Source organism: Trichoplusia ni, chromosome 12, assembly GCF_003590095.1.
Source record: "Trichoplusia ni isolate ovarian cell line Hi5 chromosome 12, tn1, whole genome shotgun sequence".
Classification (NCBI taxonomy): domain Eukaryota; kingdom Metazoa; phylum Arthropoda; class Insecta; order Lepidoptera; family Noctuidae; genus Trichoplusia; species Trichoplusia ni.
Window position 1 is genome coordinate 4925553 of NC_039489.1, and position 25932 is coordinate 4951484.

Below are 25932 nucleotides of genomic sequence, written 5' to 3' on the forward strand. Positions count from 1 at the left end.
TTCTATTTTTGCAGTTAAATACATTCAACGCTATAAAATTAAAAATCTTGACAGTAACAGCAAGTAACTTAACAGCGGCTTCAAACTAAGTGAAAAATATTTTATTATTTAATACATTATTCCAGGGCTTGCCAAAGATCTTCCTCCTCTTTTTCCATTGTTTTAGAACTAGGACAAGAGTGTCCCAGTAATCAAGTGACAGGTTAACTCAATGATGTTCTTAGCGAAGCTCTATGACTACCGTTGTGTTTACGCAATATATGTATGCTGACAAAATTTCATATCAATGAGGCGAAACACTAAGGATATCAAATTCAACTTGCAAGATTTGATTCAAGACCGACAGACAGAGAACGAGACAGGAGAAACTAAATAAAAGGTTGTAATAAAAAAAAACATGTTTCAATGAAAGATTTATATTCGATTTTGAGTTAAATGTTTTTCTTTCTTTCTCTTAAAGATGAAACTTTATAATTCTGATAGCTTGATTTGTGGGATCCCTAATCAAAGTTTCGTTTTATTTTTTAATGTTCTTTCGGTTTTAGTTTTTTTGTTTTAATGTTGCTATGTTGATTTTGGATTGAAATAGCGATGTTATCTAAATGTAGAGGTGTTTGACCTTCTTCGTTCAAAAGTGGGGTTGAGCAAGTATCGAATTGACTTTGACATATTATTAGTTTATCCATATCAGTTGCGAGACTACAAAAAAAAGTGTTTTTTGTTATAGATGCTTCATTAGTACTCCAAAAAATATTTCAATTATTTCATCTAAGACTGCGAAAGAAGCGTGATGTTTTTGAATTTGAAGAATAAGTTGTTTTATGCCGTAATATTTATGATCGCAGTAAAAAATTAAAAGGATTTTTTGAAGAATATAATTACTTAGTACCTAAATGTATTATTTCAGATGATTGCTACCATGTTAACTTTAATTAAATAAGTCACCTTACACCGTTTTCCGAGACCCTTAATGAATCACTTGCAAAACTTCTGGGAAAGACATTCTCAGCCTTTTTGTACTCAAAAATAAGGAAGTGGTTTATTTCAGAATGAGCAAATTGTAAGTTTATTGTGAAATTTTGAATTATTATTTGAAAACATGTTGTATCTTGTCTTCTGCCTTTTGTATATGTTTTGAACTTTGATCACGCTAGGTAAGTAAGTGTGCGATTCCAGATTTTAATCTATACTTAATATATAGAGCTGAAGAGTTTGTTTGAACGCGCTAATCTCAGGAACTACTGGACCAAATTGAATTTTTTTTTTTGTGTTGAATAGACCATTAATTGAGGAAGGTTTTAGGCTATAAACTATCACATTGCGACTAATAGGAACGAAGATAAAATGGAAAATGTGAAAAAGCAGGGCAGGTATAAATCTTAAATTATATCTTCTACCGACGAAGTCGCGGGCAACAGCTAGTGTTTTAAATACAGAAGACCTAGCACACGTCTAATAAAAAAATGGTAAGTTTGAATTATTTATATTTTAGGGAAGGATGCCAAAATGTCACCTTGTTACTTAAATGAAAAGAGTCCAAACCATTTTTTAGTTTTTGCAGCTTGAACTGTCACACAAATCTCCTCACGGATCCGCAATATTATCACCAGTTTCTTAATTATAAAAAAAAATAGAGCATCAATTAATTTTGTGACAAAGAGCTCCAGTTTCCTATTTTTATATTTTAATTAATGACAAGTCTGATCACGAATATTATTAGTTACGACCTACTCAACCTAATTAGTTTACATTTGAAGTTCAGACAATCAATTCAGCTAAGTTAAATGATTATACTATTTTTTTGGCATAGTTTCGATAAATTATTATCGAAGATGACCCAACGAAATCCATTGTCTTCTCAATGTGAATACAAAAACATTATTGTGAACTTTTATATTTGTTCGTAACTGGTTTTGATGTCTGTGGTATAGGGGTCCTTAATGAACTAGAAATGGTAAAACTCTTGTGATATACTTGTGGAAACACAATTCTGTTTCTTGATTTATTTAAACCATATTGCTATAACGATAAAGTTGAGTATAGTCAAAATGTAAGCTTATTATTTGCAAAATTTCCGTTAAAATACTCGCTTTCTGAATCTGTTCTTTGCTTCTTCATCATTTTCATATAGAAGCTTATTTTGGGCTTCTATAATAAATAACAGTAATTATATATTTCCCAATCATTAAAGCCACATGTACCAAGACACGCAAATTCAGAACAAGCATTGGAATTCGTGGATTGCACAAAAGTGTGTCTTACACGGGGATCGAACCTACACATCGCGTACAGAAAGTTAAGCGTGCTGTCCATTAACACTCTTCTATCCATGCAAATATTAAAATAACTATTCACCTATCCTTCATTATTTTAATTCGAATACAGTATTGGGCTATACATGTAATTATTTCATAATTGTATCCATAATATCAATTAATATAAACTCATATGGCTAACAGAACTTCTTGAACTTTCTTTGTTTATTGTTTCACGTGAGATTTCATAATTATTACCTCCTTTTGTACTATCATGTTTTGTACGACTCTACAATTGTTTAATTGTACCCAAGATCTTAAAAACTAAAGTAATCCTACCAACATCTTGTAAAGCAATATTAGTACAGTTTTTTTTATTTTTTATTTATAACTCGCCACACATTGCAACACATTATTGCAAGTCTTGAAAACCAGGAACAACAATGATAACCAACAAAAACCATTTGGCACTTAGGCACGATGTGTCTGAAGGAAGCAATTTACTGTCTTGGAACCCGCATCGAAATTAATCAGAAGTAGTAAATCGGAGGAGTAGGAAAATTATTGTGATTTTCCCTCCACAACAAATGCTAGACAAAAATGAGAGGTATGCTTCAGCTGAGAAAAGACATGAGCAACTGAGTTACGTCCAGTTGCCAAGCACGAAGAACAGTATTATTAAAATGAAACAGGTAGAAGGAGATAATATTAGGAGCTGTTATTTTGATTCTAATAATAAATATGGCAAAAGCGTCTGAAGGGACGGAAATTTGTTCCGGTGAAAACGAGGTCCTCATTACAAAAGACTAATGCAATCGTGAGAAAGAGATACCGCTCTACATTTTGTAGAGTGTCGTCTCGTTTCAACAACTGCATCAGGCGTACTCTAAGAGGTGATGGTACGCCCCGAGGTGAACAATTGCGTTTTTGTGATGTTTCTCTAATAACTTTTTATTAATATTTCTTATATTAAGTTGATATAATGCAATGTTTTTAGTATTGTTTTGTTTAAAACTAGTTTCATCTTAGTTTAAAATATTTAATTCATTAGTATAGGGTATTTAAATGTTTTTGCCTTCATTGAACTTACCTACCCATGTTTTGAAGCTATTATTAGCAAAATAAATGCTAAAGCATCTAGGCAAACGCATCTTATGTCTATATCTTATACGTTTGATTTTTTTGTATGGTTTTTTAATCACTCCCTAGTATCAGGCTGTATTTTACTTAAACATGTTAAGTATACCTGAATACGGAGTCCCCTCTTATCACCTTTGTAAAACTCGACAAGTCGCTACTTCTCTTATTGACAGAGTTACTTAACGACAACTTAATACTGAATTGATTGACGTAGTTATTACTTAATCTAAACTTAAAATAGAGTCTCATTTTAATATTCAGAGTTAACTAAAGTAAATCCAGTATCTCACATCCTGTATATCAAATTCTACAAAAAAATACAAAAGCCAACCACCCAACACTACTGCTTACACCGCAAACGCAACCCACCGTGATAATAGCCAGCAAAACAAAAAAAAAACTCTTGAAGTATGAGTGAGTGAAAAAAGAAAAAAATACTACTTTTGCCTAAAGCAGACCGGTCTACGGCCAACTTCACTCCACTGCGTTTGATTAAGCGGAGTCGCGAAGGTCAATCGTTTCGCCAAGCCCGTCCGAAGTACTCCGAAGCCAGATGCAAACCAACGCTCGCGGGGACCGCACGTCTCCACAAAAAACATCGAAAAAAACTTTTACGTATCAAAAATAAATCAAACTAAACATTTTATTGAGAAATTAAGTGTCGTTCATGTTGTATACGAGATTTGAATATTGTTTTCGTTATAATTTTTAGTGGAATTGTGTTTAAAAGTTGCCGAGTTGAAGTAGAAAGTTAACATTGCATTGACAGGAATCTAAATGGTTCTCATGTGTTGAGTTTTGTGCAGTGCCAGTGTTTTAACCAAGGAAGTTTCATCGTTTCGGTAAGTAAACTTAATTTGAAAGTTGTATTAAACCTCTTTTGTTAGTTTGTTAGCTCTCATTTAACATACAACCTATTTGGTGTCTTTTTTAAGTTTTATAGTTTTCAAATAGGTTTTATTCTATTTACAGTTATAAAGTTTTATGTAAAATGTTAGTGTTTTTTTAAACTATTAACAAGAAAACTAGTCAGTTTGTTGAAAAAAGAGGTTTTCAGTCAGTTAGTAAAGAGGTCGTCAGATCTTGAAGCAAGTTAGGTATTGCTTTAGCCGTCTAGGTCTTAAGTCAGGTCCGAAGACCGGTTAAGAACTCTAGGTTTGGCTAGACACCAGGTTTGGTCTGTCTAAGTTGTTAACTTGTGTTTATTGCAGTACATACTGGTTAAGTTTAAGTAAGATTTTTATAATAACTCAAGTTCTAAAAGTGAAAAAATGATTTAAGCACAATTATTCTTAAGTTTATAACTTACAAATACGTTTACCAAGTTTTTATTATTATTATTATAAAACCTAAAGTAATTAAAACTTTAATAAACACCTTTTATATAATAAACCCGTTACTCTCCATAAATTTTACTAATTAGATTAAATACGACTCTACATAATTAAAAACATAAAATTGTCGTCTTTTAGTTTGAGCAATTTGCTCAATACCTAGACTTAAAAGACGTTAATTATATCCCTTTTTTATTGATTAAGGGCCGATTTTTCAATCATCAGATCACTTTTATCTGAGGAATAAATATGGCCGTTTGACATATTTTTTATATAAAACCTGTCAAAGCGTCAAACATATTCGTCGAATAAAAGTTATCTGGCGATTGAAAAATCTGCCCTTAATGAGGTAAACTACTGAATATATTTTGATGAAATATAATTGGTACGTTTGAGGTTTTATGCAATAACTAGACTTGAAATTAGGTATTGGATCATGGTATACGTTTTAGACTAAAAAGCATTATGCAATTTGGGCCTAAAATTATTTTAAGTCCTACCTTTTCTGATTTGATTTTTTTAAAGGAAATTCAAAGAACGCAGGCCTAACCGCTTTGCTGAGGAATTGTTAAATACAACAAAACAAAACTCTACGTACCAAACCGTTACTTGAATATTAATTTGAACAATTTGTTATCATCTCACAATTGCGAAAAGAATCGTCTTTCTGTGCACAGAAGTATTGAACATCGATCACAGTACCACCATTTTTAATGCCGATTTTAATTATATATAGAGTATTGTAGAGTCAAGTTTATTAACATATGTTGATCATAAATAATACTATAAATATGATTGTGGTGACCCCAATTATACAAAGAAGGAAGATAATGGAAATTATAAGATGTTATAGGTATGTAGGAATATGTAGAGTCATTGACTTGAGCATGAGTTGGGTCTGTTTAACGCGATGCAAATAAAAATAGGAAATATTTTTTTTTGTTGATTTGATTGTCAAGTGCATACTATGTATCTTTATTACCTGTTATAGCTTAAACCACTAGACCAAATTTGATTAAACTTTTTATATCGGTAACTGATACATTTATCTGAAAACCAGTTGCAGCACCACGAGTTTCTACCATACCTATGGATTTATTGGCATAAATATAAAAAATTCAAGAATCATTATCAACTATCACTGTGCTAAATATCACTCAAATTCGTTCAGTAGTTCTGGCGTAAAAATATACCTAGTAAGCATAAATCTCGCCAACTTTCGCGCTTATTATTATTAAATATTATTTACGTACTCGCTTTCAGTTTCTCAATCATCTTTAAGCATTTAGAATGTAGTCATTGCTTTGATAAATGTCAATGGACGTTTACATTTTAATTGAATACCTAAATTATGATGAAAATTATTTCTTGAAATTTATGTGTAAATGGCATTAGACAGTTTAAATATGATTGGATTTTACAGTTGTATTAATAGGAAAACTAAAGTTTAGGAGATTAAAAAAGAGAGACTGAATGTTTTTGTGTCTGACTGAGGATGGAAAAGGTCATGAAGCTAAGAACACTACAGTGCGATGTATCGCTGGTTGGATCACCATGTAGGTTACGGTGATTAAACCTAGCATTTTTATGATCTGCCTGTTCTTAACCCTTGTGTCTTGTACCAAGTCTTGTACCAATTATTTTTGTAGACCTTTTTACACTTAGTTTGCAAATAAACATTTTGACTTTTTTGATTTTGACTTGACTGTTTGTGGAATCCCTGCGACCCAACAATTAAATATCTTAGTGCAGAGGTTGTTATTTTTTAAAGGTATGCTTGTATGCATTGACATAAATCTGTTTCTGAAAGAATTCAGCAAGCGATGACACAATCATATTAAATAATGATTAAAATCAATCAAGCCACCAAGACAACCAATGATGTTTGGATCAAACGATACGAGTTTGTTGCGTATCCCACATTAAAAATATCAAAAGAGGTTCAAACACGTGAATGTTTGCCAAACCTTTCAAACCAGCTGCTTAAACGATCAAACATGTTGATCATTAGCCCTTAAGAATTAAATACAACGCGATGAAACAATCGTATTATGATTCCGAACAATGATAACATTCTTTATAATGAGCAACAGTCAAAAACAAAAGTCGAATAGAAATCTCTTCTAAAAATAAACAAATGAAGCGGTTTTGTATTGAAGCACGACATTCGAAAATTGAATGAATTAAGAAAAATAAATGCATTGTAAAGGTCGCGAAAGTTGAAACTCGACGACCTCTATTAGAGTACGCTGGATTTTTGTTTGCGAATATATGCAATTACTTGGTTATTTTTATAGTTTTTATGGGGTCGATTCCCGCCCAGAATAAATGTTGTGTGATATCATAATCAATCATAATATGATTGCATAATCATTTGTTCTGGTGTCTGGGTATAATTTATCTATAATATGTATGTATTTAGAAATATATAAGTAAGTTTATCAGTTGTGTGGTTACCATAATACAAGCTCTGCTTAGCTTGGGACCAGATAACCGTGTGTGAGTTGTCCCATGATATTATATTATATTATAGTTAATGGACTTATTCGTGATGATGGTCGAAGAACAATAATAAGCGTCCTCGGAACTAATAAAAGGTATATGTTGGTTAGTTTTCGTCAACCTGTGATACTGTGTCATCCATTAGAAATGTGTTGTTCGGATCGAATAAGTAGTCCTTCCTCACAAAAGGCGGTTTTCAGACAAATTGAATGAGGCTAGAAGCTGACCCCAACAACTTATCTTAATCCTTAGCCAAAGATAGCCTTATAGTCCAATTTCAATATTATTTCTCAAGTAACAAATGAGTCGTCCTGCTGTCAAATCAAATCACTCAAAACACAGAGGATAACTTATTTTGCAAGAAATAGCCAGTACAGCGTAGTATAATAGAGGTCAGACTCGAAACTAGTTTCACTCCTTCAGTCGCCTTGTGACGTCATTTTAATACTAACAATAATTGTTTTTATAAAATCACCTTTATTTATATTAAAATAAAGACCAATTTGAAAATGTCATTCCATGTCACTGAAGCATCAGTCAAATCGATCTCTTTTAAAAAGCTTGTATTTATTCCACTTTCGGTTGTTGAATATTGTTTTATTTATTAAATGTTTCTTTTTTTATGGAAACAAGTTTCAGAAGTTTTTGATCAAAGAGGTTTTGTGTCGGGTTTCAATATAGAATGGATCAAGGTCTGATTGTGTGGTGACTATTTTACGAACTTGTATGCACAAGGATACAAGCAATTCTTATATCGACATCTATTTATATAAAGAAAATTCTGACAATACCTAAAAATAGCTGTTTAGAATTTTGAACTGTTATAAAAAGTGTTGAAACGGTGCATAGCATGGAAAATTATACTCTTATATTGAAAATGTTCATAGCTCTTACATGGAAACTTTTACTCCGGGCTACAAGAGCAGTATCTAATATGTTGGAGGCCTAGCAATTGCAAGCCTTTTTTTCCTTAAAATCTGTTAAATGTTGAAGACGTTATTGTTTCACCCCGAAAAACAAAAAAAATACTGTGATGTATTTTATTTATAAATAAATAAATAATAAATAAATGCGGACAACATCACATACATTGTTCTGAACCCAAAGTAAGTTGCTAGAGCACTTGTGTTATGGAATTCAGATACAACGAAGGTACCACAAACACCCAGACCCGAGACAATGTAGAAATAAGAATTTTTACATTGACCCGACCGGGGATCGAACCCGGGACCTCAGAGCTAGCGACACCTTGAAACCGGTGCGTACGCCACTCGACCACGGAGGTCGTCAGTTTTATATGCAATGTCTTTACTTTATCCTCTTAAAATGTAGGCACATAGACATTATTTTATTCGGAGTAGACATACAGTAGCTTTTTAATACCATCAATAAAGAGTACTGTCGTACTAACAAAGTATATTTATCCAGTTTAATCTAAACTCTACCTTGAGTTACAGATAACCTTATTAAGTTTGTCAATTTCCTTAGCAATAATAATATTTTGCATGACACACTGTCCTTGAAAAAATAGGTAAACATGCAAAGTTTTTTTGATAAGATATTGTCATCTTTGTAGATAATGTAATATGACTATTGGGATTTTTAAACTGATTGAATGCTTATATTACTTAACTGTAGAAGCAAAAAGTTGTGAAAGCACAAAATTTGGAATAGTTTTTGTTTTTAATACCAAAAATCAGATTGTTAGGTCTAGCTATCGGAAATCTCATGGTCATGGTAATCTTTGATGCCCAGTAAACACCCAGAACCCAACTAAAGAAAAAATATAGAGGAGTCGTTTATTCGACTCAATTTTTAGTTAGGTGATCGTTGCAGTAAAAATAAATATACAGCATAATAGACATACAATACAATAGACTCCTATTTACCAGTTTTATGATATGCATAGTCGATTTTACATTTGGTCGTAAGTTTTAAGAGTCAGAAATTTATGACGAGAAAAGATAATTCTTCTACAAGTCTATTACTATTCGTGGAAGCGAGACGGCCACTGTAGAGAAATTAAATACGAAATAAGATATGAAATTATAAGAAGAGCTGAGAAAGCTGAGAGCTGATTCTCTTTAAAAAATGCAATGGTGTTACTTATAGATGTAGTGTTCGACCCCAGTTTTAAACATAGATAATCGAAATCTGTAAATCACGCTTTAAATCAAATGTGACTCCATATTTCGAAATGTTACCAACAAGAGACATCAACAAAAATCTTGATATCAATTTAAGAGATTCATCATCATCATCATCTGATGAACTCAATACTGGGCAAGGCGTCATTTGTGTATGCCCTTTTCTTCTGAGTATCCATCCTATTCCTGCCATATTTATTATATCGTCTACTCACATCATCCTTGGTCTTCCGTGATTTCGCCATCTTTGATCATTTGAATTTAAGATATAATTAAATGTACAACAAAACATAAAAGCCAGAATTCTAAATTCAAAACCGTCTTTTTTCTTTTGTTTCCATTCCAAACCAGTTTCATTATACTTTTTAATTGACAGTAACATTTTAAAACGTCTGACCTCCTTAGTCCTTTTACGGTTTACGCAATCAAATATTGAGTAGAAAGCAAATAATTATTATAAATTATCGTAATTGAATTGACAATGACCTGCTCATTATAAATTTAACAAACTTCTTGATTACTTTAACGTGAAAAATTTAATTAATTTTAATTACTTAAAGTTTCTTAACCCAATATCTTACCTATGGTTTATAGATTTGTTTGCTATATGGTTATTGGGTGCACCTGTAGATAAAAATATAGTTTCAAACACTGTGCTCAAAATCGGGTAGAACGAGAACAGGACCCAAACTTAGTGAAGGAAAAATACAATGCATCTGAGGTTGTGTCAATTTTAATATTACACGACGTGTCATTTTCATATTTTGAAGTTGCAATAAACAAAAATTTTTCTATTAAAATTCATACTATAATTATACATGACACTTGTCACAAAAACCTTGGCATATTAAATACACAGCTTGCCTAATGAGGTAAGTTAATCGCAACAGTAAGACATTGTTTAGTTAACCTCAGCAAAAATCTTCACACATTACATTTGAATATATCATAAAAACCAGTTATATGTTACTTGTTATTATTATTCTTAACCCATATAAATAGATCATAATAAAATGGACATGGCCATGACTGCCGAAAGATTGAAAGCAGTAGGACATGATGAGACCAGAGCAGAAGACCTGTATACATATTGAAAAGGAACACATGTCATTAGCACAGGAGTCTGTGGAGACCACTTAGCAAACCAGGACCGATCACCTGCAAATGGATGTGGAAGGCGGAGGACAGGATGTTGTAGCAGTGGATCTGGTGGCTGAATTTATTGAAGTCTGAAATCATCTTCTTTCATACCACGATGAGACATTACATTACTACTGTTACAAATAATACAGTCCTTCGACCCATGCCCAACCTTTTTCTTCGACCATTTAAACTAAACAAAGCGGCCAGTGTTTTGTTTTGTTTCCAATATAAAACCTACTTTACTCGTCCATAATGTGGAATACAATATTTCCTTTCCCCCTTTCATTCTTTCAACCATTTACCAGCCAGCAATTTGCCATTAAAAAAGCAATTCAAATTCGAAATTCGGAGATGCTCATCCGAAATTCAAAAGCAATTGTTTCAATGAGGAAGTTGGACAAATCGGTCAAGGCAGACCTATACATATTCATGAGCTTATGATAATACTCCTACATAGCAATAATCATTGTTTTACAAAACGGTACTTTTCTGAATAAGCTTTACGGGTTAGTTGGAATTTATAATTTTTTGCGCAGTTAAGTAAGGAGTAACGGTTTCGATTTTTACTTACTATTGTATTTTATCATTTGGGTTATTTGGTTAAGATATATAATTTGTGTCATAATGTGAGAATTTATAACGTTATGATGAGTTATGATCTTTTATGTATTTCTGTGTTGGTGTTTATTTCATCTTGATAGCTTCAATTTAAAAATGAAATTCACAAATATAATTAACGAGTGTGCTTAGCAAAAACTTCGAGTTGTCGAAAATAGTAAGCAAAAACTCAGTTATTGAATGATCCTAGATAATATTAAAGTAGAACGAATAATTCAGGAACAAAGAGTACAACAAGGCAACCTACTAGGTCCGTTACAAAAAATTCAATACCCCACGATGATAAATAATTAGACTTATTTAAAAACAATGCTACGATAATATTGGTAATGACTAACATTTTTCAGTCACGATCTACCTAGAAACTTTGAGGTCAAGATGAGTTGGATCAGTCGATCATCACTGACGTCATTGAGGTTTACACTGACGTTACAAGGGATCTTTGTATCCTGAGTCGTGATCCAAGAGAGGAATTTACGAGTAAACCAGAAATAGAAAACAATAATGCAAGCAGTACTAAGAAAACAAATGAGTAACACAAAGGAGACAAAATTATTCGAATCGATAACTATTATTACACTTATGCATATTTAGTTGGAGGAGACTGAGCTTCAACTGAACAAGTGGTTCAATCAAATATTGACTAATACTAGGACTCTTGATACGGTCAGTCCGTGGATGGGTGACCAGCCATGTCATGACGAGTTCCTTCGTGTTTGGAAGGCGCCTTTAATAGTGAATATTGTTATTTATAGATCTTTGGCAGTATTTACGGGTAGTTAAAGGCTAGAAAATTTGAAAACCTGTCTGTCTGAAGAGTAACGTGTTGCACAGGCAATTGGGTTGAGAAGGTCAGATAGACAGTCGATCCTTGTAAAACACTGGTACTGGTGCCGTTCCTAACATAGTTGGGAAAAGACTCGGATAATGATGATGTATATTTATTTCCATTAACAGCTTGCTCTCTAAGTACATGAGAAGTCAAAGATCCTGTCAGACTTATCAAAATGAACGCCACACAACGTCCAAGCGATAACCTTTGAGTTTCCTCCTACTATCTCTAAAAGACAAATTCTCAGAAATCGATAGGAAATTTCACGTCAATTTATTGCTTTTTAGTACGTTTTCCAAAACTAAATCTGGTGATTCATTCTATAAATATACGAGTACAATCGGCTATTATCACGAGTTTTAAATAGAAGATTATAAAAGGCGCTTAGCGTGTCGATGTTATACGATTTTTATCTGAAATATTTCGTTTAATCTGATTTAGAGGCGGATAATCTGAGGCGGATCACTAGCGCCAATTTTTTTTTAGAAGTCACTAAGAGAATGACTGTTAAATAGAAGCACGTGTGTCTAGATATTTAATTTAAATCAATTTATCTATATTTTCAAAGCAATATCACATAGCTGGGAAAGAACTAACCCGCTTTAAGAATTTAATATTTGTGTCGCGGGGGTTTTCATAAACATACGACTTACATGCACAAGGACACCCAGAGTCAGGACAAGCATACGTAGATCACACGAACGCTTGTTCTACGGGGGGATTGAATCCGCGCTTAGAGGATTTGGCCAGGTAACCTCAAACACTCCGCTATCCTTGCAGTTAATTTAAATATCATTGTGTGCCAACTAAAGATTATAAATATAATTAATATCAAGGTCTGCTGCACTTAGTTTTAACTTAAGCACTAAACTATCGATTCTCGGTGTCGTGGTAGGTGCGTCTTTGTACGGAAATACTTTTATATTATTAGATACTTGAGCTTAAAGGTCAATTGCTAAAGCCTTCGCTCTTGACGCTTGTGTTTCAAGATTGAACTCGGATTTTTTCTATATATTCGTAAGTGTACTTGTGACAAAGATAATAAGGATCCCTGCTTGGAACACAAAGACGGTTTTTGAAAGTCGAGTAGTTGGGAATAAAGCCTTTTGGGGACACAATGTGATCGGCCCTTAAAGACTGTTCAATTTTCAAAAATACCTAAAACCTTTTCATTCTTCCAATAGGTATTTTTACATTAGCGTAGGTCATATAAATATTAATTAAATAAATAAACAAATATCCCTTAAGCTTACGAGTGGCTGGTGATATAGATTTATACAAAAAATACAAACCTGTGTTACAGAACACCAGCACTATTTATTGGGTTCTAAAGTCCTGACAATAGATGAGATTTTAGTCAAAATAAACCTTATCCGATTAGCTGTTCCTTTATTCCCGCTTACATTGTTTCAACAAAATAGTCGTTAAAAAGAAAACAAGAAGGCTGAAGGCAATAACTGCGGTCTGCCTGTGAGGGTTCGTGCACTTGATTTGCCCTGTTTTCCTCAAGTTCCCGAAATTACCATAGCAACTGGAAAGATACATCGATAGTCTTGGGTTTACTAGGAAATTGCATGTCTGGATGGTAGCTATGCTCCTATACTTTGGTCTGGTAGGCAGTATTGGTATTCACTGGTTCGAAGATTTTATTTTTGGTGCTAGTTTTTACCAATTAGACATACACATGCTTAAACACGATCTCCTTTAACTAAGGCTACATAATTAAAATCTCCACTTCTCTTTTGGTGTTCTTGTGTCTTTGTATATACTTTATTGAAGGTCCAATATTTATAAATATATTCCAGGCTTTTTTCTCGGACATTTAAATGTTGTTATTTTACCTCAATTTAGCGAACCTATGTTTAAGATGGACACTGAGCAAAGAGTTACACTTACGTATCATGACATCTCTATCAGAGCTATGTTGAATATCTGGAGATAAAACATTTTGGAACATCACTTACATAAGGGTCGTTTGAGCATACATCTTTACTCGTCAATGTTATTTTCGTCTTAACTTTTGTCCTCATTCGTAAAACAAAGTTGTTTTATTGTCCACATGGTCGATGATGAGTCGATGACTAATAGAAAAACATCTGATCTTCAATGCAATAAGAATTTTAATTGCGCAGTTACTTGACCTACATAAGGTTTTAAGTATACCTTAATACCTAAAACAGAGAATTCTGAATCAAGGAGAACAATAAAAATAAATGACGTTTACTTGCTTTGTTCAGAAAAACAAACAAAACCAACGACACCATCAAAAGTGATGACTTGTTCCTCAAACTGAATTACGACCTCAGATTTTTTTTATAATGTTTCGAATTAGTACCTTTTTAAATTTCTCCAGGTAATAGTTTTATTACGCGTCCTCTAGTAGGTTTCAAAAGTTGTGGCCTTTGCCTCTAATGGATTCCAGAATACGAATAGAATGTATATATATGTATGTAGTAATATCTTTAGTTCTAAATCTTTTTAAAAGAAACATCGTCTATATAAAGGACAGTAAAGGACGGAACACTCACGGAAATAATTTAAAATTATTTTTATTGGCAAAATGCTTAAGAGTATAGGAATAGTTCAAAAATCAATTGTCATTAATACTTTGACTATTATAAATAGCAGAATCGGTGCCCTGGTCCATTACCTGCTAAATATTTGTAAACGGTGTCATACCGCGATCATTGAATTTAGACCTCTTTTCGAAAAGCAAAGTGTCTGGTCATCAGAATAAAGCGTCACTCAGTCACGTTTGACCCAGTTTGTTAGATATAAACGTAGTGAGAATTTAATTAAACTGTAGCGTTCCTATTTTATCTAGAATTGACGAAAACGCTTTGAGGTTAAGCTGATATAGATGAGGTCGGGTTTTTGATGGGTGATCATTTTTATAAGTCTGGTATGTTGATTGATTGTGGAATGGTCGCTGGTATATTAAAAGAAATTTTTAATGGCTTGTTTTTCATTATACATATTTGGGTTTGCCAATGCCCTTTTGTCCACCATTGGGTATCAAGTATAAAAACATAAGTTTTTTTTATTTTAACTACCGACTAATTGGCCCAAAAACCTTTAACACTTGAACTATAAACCATTAAGTTCAATAAAATACGAAAGTTATGAAATTGGACCATTTGTTCATACAAAAAAAAAAACATTTCACTCACAAATTATGACTTTGACATATCGCAGAACCGAATGTCAAAAGAATTCAATGTCGTTTTAAAAAAGTTGTTGCTACAGCAAAGGAATTTCACTTGTCTCGAGGAAGCGTGGGTGCGTGGGTGTCACTTGAATACTCTTTTGGCGTTTTATAAATATTCGGAACAAAAGAAAAAAATGTATCATAAAATATTGGTAGCGCTACGGAAGTCCTTTTGTAAGAAAAAAAAGACATTATACCTTTAATTATTAATGAGATATCTAACATAAGAAGTATTTAACTTATTAATATGTATTACATCTCTGCCTTCGTAACAGTCCACTTTTGTTTTTTTGAAATCGACTCACTCCCTAATTAATGTAATCCATGTGCCACAACTGCCACAAGGGATTTTATAAACTTAGAAAAATCATTTGTGGATCACATAAATGTTTGTCAATGATTGTACACGCAACACACCTCGTCCGGTTGGATTGGCTTATACAAGTCAGCATACAGAGCAGTAAATATTTCTTGAAGATGATGTTTTGAAATGACTTTCTTAACAAAAGAGACTTATTAAATAGTTGTGCTACATCCCTAGGTATCAGAATCGTATGTTGCATTGTATAGCTGAGGCTTTAATAATAAGTTTTTGTCACTATTTAACTCACAGTTTTATTGTTCGCATGAGGAAGACAGATCAATGTTATTATTACAAAGCATTTAAAGTCATGAACTTTATTATTTTATGTTCTCCGCGACATTTCAAATGTTAATGTGTTCTTATTCATTTTTATGTACTTTTTTAATGCTGAATATAGCAAAACTTGCAGTGAGCTAGCGTGGTGATCAATGCTTATACTAAATTAAATATAAGGGAAGAGGTCTGTGCTCAAAAATGGAATGTATGTGCATTATTATATTTAGATTTTAAATATTAAATCATATTGCACAGTATTTGGCCGCACTTAGTTATCAAACGTTAGGCCTATAGACAATTTCATTCTTAATGTTCATATTGAAAGAAAATCAAGTAACTTCATCATTTCACAATATAAAAACAGATCTTATCAATAAACGTTATCATTGATAACACGTTTTATGCCTCGTTTAGTACGAGACTTATACTTGCTCAAGTATTATTGATGACATAAACTTAGATTATTAAATTAATTTAGATTATCGCGTTTACAGTGCATAAGACACCATGTTATTTATTCGTAACAATTTTATTTTACGTTCTTCATCGAAAGTGTATTCTTGTTCGAGTGTTTGAAGGTTTAACTTAACACTTAACTTATATTTTACTAACAAGAAGTAATACATATTACCTACCTAAAAATCGCGGCACTGTTTAACATGTCTGGCACATCTTAAACTTCAATTAACGACTAGCAACTTACCTAACAAAAACCGTACTTCCAAAAAATTCAACGACGGTTTAGTAACTCGCCTTTCTTTCGCAACTAAACGCACCATACAATACCAATTTGCCGATAGATAACCTGATTTCGTATAGATAACAATGTTTACATATTTTATCGACATGTGAAAGTGACGATTTTAAGCACTTGACCGCAATCTAGATATTATGTAGGTGACCTATTATTTAAAATTATCTTTATTTATGCTTAAATGGTATTACCATTCAATAGTATTTTTGCCTTGTAATGTGAACTTTATATAATTATTTTGGTAATAAATTTTAATAAGCAGAAATCGCTGTGAAGAGGATGATACAATGAAAAAATTCAAAAACTATTGGTCAGTAACGTCAGCAACTAAGTTAGCTAACTGACTGGCACGCTTAGCTAGAATACGCATTCCCGTCTAAAGTTTAAATTTTATTATTGTTGTTTAATGCCATAGACGGTACCTACTATAAAACGCTTTGTTACTTGAAATACCACATCACACAAACTCACAATTTAAGGGTGATGAACAGAACAATATCCTGGGAATTAAACCATATCTATTACAGATTTGTTAAAAACCCTCGACGAAATACCCAAAAAGAAACAAAAAGGAAACTTGTTTGTCGGTAGTTTCTTAGTTTCAACAATTTTACATTTGCAAGAACTTACGAAAAAAAATTTCTTTTTACCATTTATATTCATGATGATAATTACAAACAAAACTCCGGGATATTCGCATTTACGAAAACATAACAATTTTCAAAATTCTCGCAACTTCCTCGTTCAGTAATTATCTAAGCACAGTACCTACATTGAAATAGCTAAAACGTCAACACTGCTAAAACCTCCTTAGTAATTAAGCCAATCAATTCATGAGACTGACTAATTACTTTGGGACCTCGTAAATTACCGAAGCCGTCTGCTAAACGCTATAGGCCGCTGTCAACGTGAAGGTAAACGCCGCGTAACGTTGCAACTTAATTAAATGCGATAAGAGTACAGGTTACCCACAAGAGACCACCTAGTACCTCAACTAGCTTTTGAAAGATACGTTTTATCTAAAGATGACATCGTAAATCTTTTTCTCTTTCCTAAAGCAACGATCTTACTTCAAATTCTTGTGTCGCGGAGGGTTTCACAAATATTCAAGTCACATGCACAAGACAACGACTCAAGCCAAGCATTCGTGGATCACACAAATGCATGTGCTACCGAACCCGCGACACATAATATAATATAATAATATATCCTGGGACAAGTCACACACGGTTATCTGATCCCAAGCTAAGCAGAGCTTGTGTTATGGTAACCAAACAACTGATAAACTTACTTATATATTTCTAAATACATACATATTATACATAAATTACATCCAGACACCAGAACAGATGATCATGCTTATCACACAACATTTGTCCTGGGCGTGAATCGAACCCCCGACCCATGGTATAGCAGTCAGGGTCACTAACCACTAGACCAACAGGCCCGTCACATCACGCACAGTGCGTTTAGTTTCTTTACCTGAATCATTCGGCTAGCCGCGCAGTACTGATTTACATATAGGGATATAGTGACGCGGCGCACGGCGTAAGGTCTAATGCTGTACGTAGCTTGCGACGTTCATAGGAGACCTAGACTTAAACATTGGCAATTAATCACTCGTACCAGCTATTCTGTACATTCACCGGTAATGCTCGGTTAATCTGTGTAATGTTTGCGATGAATGGAGAAATTCTTTGGGAAGAATTTTTGTTAAGGCAATTGAATGATTTATTTGTTCGCTTATTTACGTCTTCAAGAATGCGTTTCCGAGGGATAAATATTTCAACTAACCAATAATATTCTTTCTACAATCGAGTGATTTAGCACAGTACCTACCATTGAGAAATTTGAGATGAAATGTGATTGGATCGAAATACTAAAAAAAAAACTGAACAAGGTGAGTCGAACTTGCGACACTACTAAGGCCTACACAAAAATAGGTAAAAAAAGATCAGTGATCAAAGAAGAACAATGATCTGTCACGGTCCTTGAGATCTAGCCCGGTGACAGACGGACGGATAGATGGACAGACTATTTAATATTTGAACAAAAGCATCATATGCCCAGCGTGCAGACAAACCCAAAATATATCTACATCATCATACCAAAGTTAATTGAAATCTTACTAACAACATAATATTTGTAAAGCATCTTCAATCAACGTTTCATAATACCTTTATAAGGGCAAATGTAGAGTCAGCAAAAAAGTTAATACATAACGTTATTCCGAAAAAAATCGTCTAAACGCAATATTTAAGTGGTTATAATGATTAGAAAAATAAATACTAAACACAATAAACAAAATAAACTGCGCAATAAACAATAAATACAATAAACTGCTTTTTAGGGTATCGTATCCAAAGGAGCAAAACGGAACAATATTATTAAGACACCGCTGCGCGCTGTTTGTCCGTGGGTCCGTCCGTCTACCAACATGCTGTTTCTTATGGACGGTGTTAGCTTAATAGTTAAAAACATTTGGGGATGATGTATTTTTGTTGCCAGTATAATAAAAAATGAAAATAGTGATTAATTAGAGCTTGGTACGGCGACAAACTTGACAGGTGGCCATTTTTTTTTCAGATTTCTTTTTTTTTTTTGCTAATTTGTCATTATTTGCACGGAACTCTCAGTGTCACGAGTCCGAATTGCACTTGACTGCTCTTTATTCACATACTGGAAGACAGTATAAAAAATAACTCATTAATAACACTCTCCTTTCATATATTTATGGTGTGATATAAATCTATATTTATTAATATTCTTTGCTTTATTTACTGACTGTCCATCGTAGTATTCAATCAAAGATTCCGAGACAATCTTTCCTTGTTCAGCTGCCAGATCATTTATTTAGTGCAATCTAATACTGATATCACGTCGTGGTGATGTAACTATGATGCAATGTGACACTGTAAACGGTACTACAGAAGAATAACATGGTATTGTCTTTGAAATTATTTTATTTTTTATTTTTATAGTAAGTTTTGAAAGATTAAAGTCTATTTAAATAATACAATGGAATGCAGGGTTTATTTTTGTGTTACTGTCGGGATTTTACGACTAGTTTTGGACCCAAAAAGTGTCCTTAAATATTTAAGTACTTTCAAGGGTTGTGGTTCTTTTTTTTTATTCTCAAATTGATTTATTGATATTTCAAAACATTCTCTTGGTTTTGTCTAAATTTTGTTTGAGCTACTTATTGATTTAATTCTCGTACAATATAAATCATTTAAAAACTATTATTCAAAATTCACTCGCCTGTGGATACTTAAATATACACCATTTGTAAATACATGTCAAAGCTGATATAAATTAAAACCCATCATAGTCAACTACCAACTAATATTTACCTACTTCAATAAGGTACAATATATCTAAACATTCAAAGTATTCTTAATATTATAGTATTTTTTCCACTTTGTTTAAATGGGACTTCTAAGTTACCTGTCCCATGTCAAAACATTTCTATGTGGGCGATGCAGCGCTGTTTGTTTATAAAAGAATGCAATGAATACTCCCCAGCGATTATGTAATGGGCATACATTGTTGATGTTTGTACAATAGATAATGCTAGAAAAACAATTATTTTAATTATAATAAATGAATCATACTTGACTGCACAGATCTAAGCTGAGTGGTTGAGGTCACCACGTTATACTTGTGCGTCACATGTCGCGGTTTCGATCCTCGCGTATGACAAATGTTGTGTGATCCACGAATGCTCGTCCTGAGTCTGAGTGTCTTGTGCATGTGACAGGAATGTTTGCGGAACTCTGGCCATAGGAAAATGTCAATAATTTCTTCTTTAAATATTTAAAATGACATTGGTAGCTAAAACTTAAACCTTAGAATTTGATTATGTTATTTAGGCAGCCACGCGTATTTAGACTTATATCGCAAGGAGTGAAAAAAATCATTATTTAATTGAGTAAAATAATTATAACATTTTCCGGCTTCACTAAAACTGATTACGATAGTAGGGTTTCGTTGTATTTAGCCTTTTTGGATTCTCGTTATCCAATTCAACTCTACATTTTTTCATCTTATCTACATTGTACCACATTTCCAAAATAATTTAGGTATCCATCAATTTTCTGTCTACCCTGTAACATTCAGTAGATCTGATTTTATATAGACATATACCAACAAAGACAATTACACACACTCTAGCTACCAAAATTTCTATTTCTAATTTCAAAAAAAACACATACCGTCTAAGACAAACACGACGTTTTAGCAAAATTTCTGAAAAAAGCATCATCTTCACATCAGCCCTCAAAATTTACCTGCCCAAATCCTTCATTTAAACAATTGCTCCAAAGAATTCCATTGCTCAAACCATCAGCTACTAAGTTCAGCTTTCTCTATTACGTCCACAAAAATAACTAGCATAGCTCCGATGACATTTACGATAAGGAGTCAATTCATACCTTGGATTATCTCGTTATTGTAAATCTACAAGAGTCATAAATCAATACGAAGCTTTTGTTCACCTTTCTATGTTTATGTTGTGGCTGTACGAGAGGCTATCTATCGGTGATGTATTATCATGGTCAGTTACCATATAGGGAGATGTATTGTTATGGGTTTGATCATCAGGAATAGGTTTTTGTGTTGGAGTGGTTCCGAGTTTGCTGTCGAATTTGTAGTGGAAATTGTTTGGGATATCCCAAAATTTTTGTATAATACAGGACAGGCGTTTGCCCTGAATTGATATGGTAAAGAGGCTTTATTAACTAATAGTAAAAAGAAGCAGTATAAAATACATTTCCCGTCCTTATATTATAAGAGGTTGTTTAACTAAATGGAAGAACGAAAACGAATTTCCAATTTCATTCCAGTGCTTAATAAAGATGATCATACATTGTTTCTTAGAAAACCAAAATCGTAACGGACAACTACCTCGTAACATCCAAAAACCTCATGGGTACCAAAATTATCTCTCAAAAATCTAAAAACAACCAGTTCTTCACACCTATCAAAATCCCCACACAAAAAATCTCCTTAAAATAATCTGCCTAAAGGATCACCTACCAAAGAAATCTTAAGTATTACAAATGGGTAATAATCGTATTTTTTACACACCACCTTTGTATCGTGCTGTAAGATAATTTGGCATGGCACGAAACACGCTTCAGATTTTAATCATCAATATGGATATCTTTTTGCCGCTTTTTTATCATCGTATGAGCTATCGAAGGCCAAGCTATATCATTGAACTTAATTATTCATCTGCAAAACGTTTGTAGCGTGCTTCAGTAGATGTATCGGTGGTAAATAATTTGGAACACGCTTGTATAGCACGCTGTGTAGTCAGTGGCATCTTGTTGAATGACTGATATTTTCATCACGACATCGCTTGTAATTTTTAGGTGGCAGAAGGAATAATTATCCGTCCCATTTCAGAAAACGAAATATCAGATAACAGCAGTCTTGGTTATTAAAGGTGTTACAAGTTGTCCAATGGATGCTGCTGTACCCAGATTCAGATTGTTCCAATCAGTAGATTCCTTCGTTTAACACTTGTACCTAAAGAAATCAAGAGACTTCATGCCTACGACTAATTGCTAAAGTAATCAAAGATATTTTTTTGTTAAATCCATCCTGGGTCAATCACGACCTCCTTATTCACGCAAACCAAAATCGGCCACTACTCAACAGTCATCAACAAGTTTTTACTACACGTATAATTCTCATTAATAAACAATGGTTAAGGCCAAACGAGGCCGTTCCTTAGATCATCCATCACACACATTTCGATACATCAATCAATTTGCTGCTAAATCTAAGACAGGATTGAAACGCCCACCTCTATGGACTATTGTTTATTTTTGTTATTAAAAATGCTATTAATATTGTTCGATTGATATTGAATGATTGAAATGGTGAAAGGATTTTGTAAAATTGAACTGAGAATTATGTTTTTTTGCATCAGAAGTTAGCAGAGATTTTTCTGATAGTACCTAAATATTTCTGGCAAAAAACACCTCAAAAATATAGGACAGAAATCCAATTATGCGTTGTATAGTCATTGGACGTTCCAAGAAACTTCTCGCTATAAATTTGAAGTCTTTGCGATGTGACACTGACAAAAGCTACATACTTCTGCTACAGCAGTTTGTAGATTATTAAAATCCTAACGTTGGCATATTATATTGCCCACATCGTAAGCTTCTCTAATTACTTTCGTTATTGAAAACTGTAATAATAGAATGGTATACCGATCGTAAAACGACGATCAATTATATCATCATTAACAACTTTAAACGAGTGCCCTGCGACTGCTGGGCAATGCATGATCTCTTTTCCGGTCTCTTGCCCTTCGTATCCATCTCCCAGTCTGGGTGAACCCTTCATGACACAAGGTTTAAATTCCTTCTTTCCAAAATCTCGCTCTGGGCAACTTCTTATCAAGCTATCAAGCTACAATCAATAGGTTCTGATGTGTCTTAAGGTTCGTGCAAGGGAATATGTACCTTAAGGTTTATGTTATGAAGTATCCTGGTCACCTCCTTATCAATGTCAGTCTGACATAGCCTCACGTCTGACCATGTACTGCACTTTGTTACTTAAAGGACAGTTCTATTTAAATTAGCTTACGCTATGTTTGCGACTACGTTCGAAGCAAATAAATGTTTGTTGATACTACTCATGTATTCGTTTGGCGATTGGCCTGTGTAGATCACCTAGGTGAGACCTAGGTTATCCAGTTTTGAGTGCTATAGGATATATCCTATAGCATTCATACTGCATTGCTAGAATACCAACGTGTGTTTTGAGAATTACATTTTCGTCATAACCACATTGTCAGAAGGAATGTAATAAAAAGTCTACACGAATAGCCGATTATAGGTCACCACAAACCTGGGTACGATCCCCAAGATAAGCAATTGGGTGGTTTACGAATTTTTGTTCTGAGTTTGGAGTCTATGTGTCTAAAATGTTACCCCGCGCCACGAAGAGTAGATTCTTTAGAGCTGGATACTTTGAAAAAAGTCCATAAAATGGTAATTCAATGGTCGAATCCATATATGGATGTTATTCATATACATTTTTTGACTTAATAATATCGAAACCTATCTAAAAAAGTAAAAAATATCTCTGATTTCACCCATCTCCTATTCTCTCAAAAAGTTTCGGAACCGGCATTTTTTGTTTGTTATCAACTCAAATTAAAGCCAAAATCCAAACACCTCAAAATAGCATTGTGAAATATCATAAACACAACTTCCAACTATGCCTTTTAATATCATAATTACTATAATATAACAAAAACGTTTAATCTTCAAACAATAGCAGCTAGCGCCATTTGAGCTGTCACTCAAACTGAGAGAAGAATTAAAGGGCCATAAAGACACACAGACAAACAAACACATTCAAAAAGGTTCTAAGATAAATTAAGAGTGATATTCATAACAAGACAGACCAGCTCCAATCTTACGAAAATCATCTTTATGGATTAGGAGATAAAGTGCATTTTCCTCCAAGCTGTCAAGATCTTCATTAAGTATTTTTTAAGTGAAAGTTTTGTTCTGTTTTCCATTTCTATAATGGTGGAAGGTTGTTCTCATTGTCACCGGTGAGCAGTGACCGTGATTCCGGTTGGGACCAACTGTTTACGCTTTTTCTTGGTAAAGAAAAATTGTGTTCTAGTGACCATTTCTTTTAAGCTTCCTTTGATCAATTGTGTCAATTTATTTATGTAGCTTGGTGAAAAGTATTGCTTTGAGTATCTGCTAGGTGAAAAGTTCAACCAAAAAAAAACATTGATCAAAAACGTCATAATATTATATTTTTATAGCACCTATCATTACTGAAATTGCAAATAAAAGCTCTAACTCATTAATTCAAGGTACTCCAAGCAAGCAATTTTAAAATTCATGAAACACTCAATCGGTCTACCAAACTGTCTACACGAAATGACCTGTCAGATTTTCCATCAAAAACCCATTAATAGTCATACACAAACCTCCCAGTAACCGTGAAAATAAACTACCGTGTGCATAATATACAAAAACACATCTTTTTATTTAAGTAAGTAATTACGTTAATAGTTCTTCCGTAATATGATTGTCGAATCGTGATCAATGCAGGAAAGATGTTTCTATAAGGTACTGACTACTTAAACTGCGACCTTCGTCCATAATAGTTTTGAAGTAGAAAAAAATACTAATTTATGATTGTTTTATTGACTTGTGATTCAGCTACTTGCGTTTTTACTTTGGTTTCGTGATGTAATCGAAGACAGTGGCATTTGAAATATTTTTGTTATTGTACTGTAACAATACATTTGTTTATGAAATGTGTTTGTTGTAGTAAATGTAAGAAAACATAGATCTTATATGACAGACTTGTCTTGCCTGTGGTCTTGAAGGCGAGAATGTAGAAAATAGGAGCTAAATACAGACCTATTCCACTTTGAAGATCTAGAGTCCAGATTAAAGCATCTGTGGAAAAAAGCCCTAGCTATGCGTTGAACATTGCTCATCTCTTTTTCACAATTGCAACAATATTGCTTGAAGATGTGGTAAAAGGCTTTTTGCACTTTCAGACAATTTTCAGATATCTAGTTCCTCATTGCAAAGTACTGGTATTTAGCACCATTTGATGACACTGGAAATTAGCCCTCTCCTTTATTCCAATTAAATACAAATATTAAAAAGAAAAAAATCAAACCACGGACAGGATGGGAAGCTGTGATTCCTGAATATACGAGCCAGTCGCTTTGTCTAGTAAGCTACCGCGGTAACTGACCAAGAAGAATTTTAATTTCTTCATTACACTGGAACGTAGAATCAGGAGTAGCAGGTCCGAGTACCCTCTGATTTTTGAAATGTTCATCGTATTGTGTCTGTTTAATTGCAAATATAAAACCATACCTAATATCTGCAATAAAACTCGGCAGAAGATCATTTTCAAGAATCAGAAGATCAATCTCAAATCTATGAATGACGAACCCGCTTATTCATATTTAACTTCCAAAACGATGCTCATTGCTTTTTTCACACCAGTAGTCATTATAATGATTATTGAGTGATTTGTTTTTTGCTCAACTCCGGAGTTTCCGTGACGGGAACCTTATAGATCGCATGATTTTTACTGATGATGCGGCTCTGGAATGACGTCATACAATGATGATATACGGAAGTGTTTGTTAAATAGGTCATAGGTCTTACTTTATTTGTTTAATCAAATGGTTGGAGCAGGAAGAGATTTGTTCCACTGCTGATTCCATCCATCTCACAAACGTATGCCAAACTCGATTTTTTTGAATTGAGGAACTTTTCTTAAACAAATTACTTCAGTACTGATGCTTTTCAGTGCCATAATCAATTTGAATCAAATCACAAGCCTTG

The 25932-nt window shown here is 33.4% G+C and overlaps 1 protein-coding gene across 1 annotated transcript in view; it reads left to right on the plus strand.

Annotated features, from left to right (window-relative positions):
• The first annotated feature begins 3618 nt into the window (after positions 1-3618).
• The window catches only part of LOC113499160, a 104796-nt gene continuing 82482 nt past the window's right edge, over positions 3619-25932 (plus strand). Inside the window, exon 1 of the mRNA XM_026879509.1 lies at positions 3619-4237. The gene's annotated coding sequence lies outside the window, so the exon portion shown is untranslated. The remainder of the gene's footprint in view (positions 4238-25932) is intronic.